We start from the raw sequence: 4,934 nt of genomic DNA, 5'->3' as shown, positions 1-4,934 counted from the left end.
GAGAAAATATTTGTCTCGCAAAGAAGAAAGTATTTCGAGTGCACGAAAATACATTTTAAAGTAAGTTTTTTGATGTGTGCAGACCTTCTCTTTTGACCTTTTCTTTCACTAGCTTGCTCACCTGATGCCCGCCCTCAGTGCTCTCTAAATACTTTTTTCTTTGCAAAACGAACATTATCTCAACAAAACTCAGATCACACACGTGCAAAATGCACTTTTGTGCACTCAAAATATGATCTTTCGCGTGCAGAATTGTGGCAGAGATCTAAGCCTACAATGGCTGGGATGGGAAGTTCCACCTTCTTCAGTCTGCAAAGAAAGTGAAGGCATTGATGGACCTTCTTGATAACAGCTGAAGTGTTGTCTCTGGTAGTCAGCTTGTCTGTCAGATGGATTCCCAGAAACTTTTTGTTTATGGTTAGAGGGCGATGGCGATGTTGGCTAACCCTCCTGAAGTCTATGACCATCTCCTTTGTCTTGTTGGTATTGAGGGCCAAGTTGTGCATAGTGCACCAGGCTGTGAGTTTCTCCACCTCTTTCCTGTATGCCAACTCATCATTATTGGTAATAAGGCCGACAACAGTGGTATCATCTGTGAACTTGATGACATGGTTGCTGTTAAAACTGGCAGTACAGTCATATGTCAGCAGCGTGAACAATAAAGGACTCAGAACACACCCTTGTGGCGTACCTGTGCTCGCAGTTATTGTTTTAGATGTTAAACTGCCAACTCTGACTGTCTGTCATTTCTCTGTCAGAAAGTTCATAATCCACCTACACACTCCTGAATCCAGACCCAGCAGCAACAACTTTTCCACCAGTTGTTGAGGCAAGATTCTATTAAATGCTGAGCTGAAGTCAATTAGTAAGATCCTGGCGTAGGTGTTCTTGTTCTCCAGGTGTGTCAGTGTGAGGTGGAGCAGGGTGGAGATAGCGTCCTCAGTAGAGCGGTTCGCTCTATAGTAAGTATGACAAATAGTGTGAGATCACTATAAACATCTGTGTGTATAATTCTATATAATTCAGAATACAATTTTCATTTAAATCCTTTTTAGGGAAAAGTGACCCAGATATTGCAGAATTCAAAGAATAAATTCAGGCATTTAACTTTAATATAATTCCCTCCCCAATACTGAATTTGTTCTTGCCTTTTATCTCATTGTTATGCTTCTGTTATTATCATTTGGACATTCCTCCAGGTCAACACATCTGCATAAATGTAAATGAGATGATAGACAAAGCCTTTTTATAATATACCAGCTTGCACTGTGTCTTTGCCCCATTTTCTTTTTATTTCCATTGATTTCCTGACAACTTTCTAATTTCCTACGAAAGTGTCAAAAAAATAAATAAATAAATACATACATACATACATACGTACATAAAAAAATATATATTTAGCTCAGTTTTACACTTAGCATTCAGTTACATTTTCAAACTACCTTCTTATTTATTTTCCCTCTCTTTTACACAGGTCTCCAGTTATGCAGGTAACAGAGGAGGAGCAGCTCGTAGTCTTGAACATTTTTTATATTTATAACTTTTCTCAATGTCCACTGTTACAATAACAATAAATTGTACAGCAATGCTGTTTCACATCACGTTTATACAAGATTGTGCTGAGTGGAATGCTACATAATGAATCATAGATAACAAATATATGTTTTTGTCATTTCACTCAGTATTTCTAAACCAAAAGAATCAGATGAGGTTTTGAAGGAAGTGAGAGACAAACTGAAGACCTACCCATTTAGCTTCAAAGGGACCACCATCTTAAGTGGACAAGAAGTGGAAGAAGGCTTATGGATGGGTCACAGTCAACTACCTGCTTGAGAAATTTATTAAGGTAAGGGCTGAAGTAATAAATATTCCAGAGACTAATTTATAGATAATGCCATTTGATTTTATGTACACTCTCTCTTTCTTGTCCTTTATTTCTCTAGTATAGTTTTGTAGGTCAATGGCTGTCTCCAGGCAGAGACACGGTTGGTGCTCTGGACTTTGGTGGAGCTTCAACTCAGATCACCTTTGAAACAAAACAGACGATGGAGAACAAGGACAATCTGATAAAACTGCGGCTGTATGGACGAGACTATCAGATTTACACTCAGAGCTTTCTGTGTTATGGGAGAGACCAGGTGTTACTCAGACTGCTGGCACTTCTGATGAAGGTTAAGTGCAAACCTTTAGTCTAAACGATCATCAGACAAGCTGATTAACTGGTTTGGTAGTACTTAGAGTGTAATTTCTGATGTTTTATTTTTCTTTATGTGTCTTATAGACTCAGGGTTCAGACCGCTCCATAGTTCACCCCTGCTATCCTGCAGGTCACAGTGACTCCATAAAGCTGAGCAGTGTGTTTGATACTCCATGCAATAAAAGACAAACTCCCTATAAACCTGATGATGACCTGCAAATCAAAGGCACCAGAAACTACGATCAATGCCTTGGAAATGTTTCTCATCTCTTCTCTTTTAACAAATGTTCTTATTCCAGATGCTCCTTTGATGGAGTCTTCCAGCCCAACATTTCTGGAAACTTTATGGTATGAGTTTCTAGAGTGCTTAATATGGAACATTTAAAAATTTTCATGCATTCAGTTGCACTGTATTGTTTAAAATATGCTCTAATGACTTAAAATACACAGATCCATGAAAAAATAACTAAACCAAATCACTTTCAGTTCCGTTACAAAGTTTGCTCCTGCATTCTTCCTCTCATGCAGACGAAACATTGTATTAAAATGTATTTCTGTCAAGCGAGCCAATTCGTTTTAGTAAATCAAAAACATGCATCTAATGTAAACTGATTACCTAATGAATGACTCTAATGAGTCAGTTGGGTTTGGCGAATCACAAACAGCACAGCCTGTATTTCGATTTTCTGACGAATGACTAATTCGTCAATCCTTCTTAGTGAACCAAACACTGCAAACTGTTAAATGCTTTAAATCCCTAGATACACTACATTGTCATTAGATTAAAAATCCCTTTGTGATAATCTTTTCGTCTAACCACTTTGTACATTTCATTAATAAGGCACAGTAGCTAAACTCTCTTTTTCTTTGGCGCAGGCGTTTTCTGTTTTTTTCTACCCTCATTTGTGTCCAGAAAGCTGCAGGCATCACCATCACGTCTCCAGCACATTTAGAGGATGCTGTCCGTGTTGTCTGCAACATGAGCTTTCAGGAGGTGAATCTAATTTTGAGCCCTGCAATTTTAAGATGAGTTTCTTATCAGTAATTGACAAGAAAACATTCAAGAACATTCTACAACAATCGATTAGGAGAACGTGCATTTTTTTCTCTATGAAAAGATATTCAATATGTTCACTATGCATTGTTTGATTCAATCATTAACAATTGATGCAATATTTAAGCTGTTTTAGCTGTTTGTGAAATTCAATCCACCACTGTCAAGTGTTTTACCAGACTTGTCAACGCTAGCAATTTCTAAGCCTAGTTTTTAATTAAACTTATATGTGATAAAAAAATTTAATATTACCCCAGGCAATATCTCTTTCTAACTCCCTCTCTCTCAGATGCAAAATAAGTTTCCTGATGAGGGGACCATTTGAAAGATTACTGTGCAGATTCCATCCTTCTGCAGGTGCTCCTGATCACTGGAAATGGCTTCAGTGATCTCTCCTTCCCACACATCTCCTTTCAGGAGAAAGTAAGCCCTCAGGAAGAAAGCTCTATATGCAGTTTTAAACTATAGTTATCATATCCTGTGAAGCCAATTTCAATTTGTTACTTTGGTTTGCAGGCTGCAGACACTTCTGTCGACCTGTCCCTTGGCTACATGTTTAAGCAACTTGCTGCCTGCTGAAAATGTGTTTGTTAGAAAAACCCTGCGCCCAGATGCCTGGTGGGCAGCCGTCTTCCTCTTTTCAGCTCTTCTTATTGCGTCTATATTTTTTCTGCTGCAAATCTACCAAAAGAATGGGACTAAATTATGTTGTTGATCATTATGCACTATGTTACAGAGGAGGCTTCCGTACCGCCTCCTCCTCACCACCAGAGGGAACTCTCTCCTGAATATTGACTTTATCCATTCGGACTCTAGTTCCCATCATGCCTGGGACTGATTGCACGCACACACCTGCATCTAATCACACACACACACATTTAAGCCAAACACTCACATCAGTTCACTGCGAAGTCTTGATTTGCCCCGGCTGTCACCACTGAGCGTTTATCCTGAATCTTGCCTACTCGTTTGACCTTGGACTGTTTATCGTACTCTGATCTGTCTCTGCCTGCCCTGACTTGGATTGTTCTACTACTGTGATTGTCTGCTGCCTGCCTCAACCTCCTGCCGTCCCACGTTCTGTCTCAGCCAAGCCTCCGCTATTGTATCTACTGGTGATTGACCCTGTCTTGTCTGTGTACGCAATAAACGCTGCAAATGGATCCAGACTCTGCTGGTGATTCGCAATAGAAGACTTTGCCACACAGTGATCCATCAGCACTCAGGCAATTATCCACTGAGCTATCTGCGCAGGCCACACAGCTCGCCATGCATCACCACCAACTAAACCGGCTTACCTCACTCACCGAGGAGTTAGTGAAGGCGCTGCAAGGCCTTCAAATAACGCCAACCACGGCTGCAGCCGCTCCAGCCCTGGCGCCTCATTACACCACGCCACCCCTAACATCACCCACATCCCCAGTGAGCCCACGACTAGCTTTCCCAGAGAAATTCGAAGGAGACCCTGCAAGATGCAAAGGGTTCTTGCTTCAGTGTTCGCTCTTTGTTAATCAACAGCCCTCGCTGTACCCCACAGACTCTAGCCGCATTGCCTTTGTGTGTTCATTGCTCACCGGGAGGGCACTGGATTGGGCTACCGCTGTTTGGGGAATGGACGGCTCTTCAAATTCCCACCTTCACAACATTTCTCCAACACTTCCGCGAAGTCTTTGAACATCCCGC

At 40.8% G+C, this 4,934-nt stretch overlaps 1 pseudogene; it reads left to right on the top strand.

Annotated features, from left to right (window-relative positions):
- Positions 1 to 428: 428 nt before the first annotated feature.
- Positions 429 to 3,966, top strand: LOC107587430 (ectonucleoside triphosphate diphosphohydrolase 2-like; annotated as a pseudogene).
- Positions 3,967 to 4,934: the final 968 nt, after the last annotated feature.

This window comes from Sinocyclocheilus grahami, unplaced genomic scaffold (assembly GCF_001515645.1).
Source record: "Sinocyclocheilus grahami isolate Dianchi unplaced genomic scaffold, SAMN03320097.WGS_v1.1 scaffold92.1, whole genome shotgun sequence".
Lineage (NCBI taxonomy): Eukaryota > Metazoa > Chordata > Actinopteri > Cypriniformes > Cyprinidae > Sinocyclocheilus > Sinocyclocheilus grahami.
This window is presented reverse-complemented; position numbering and strand designations above follow the sequence as displayed.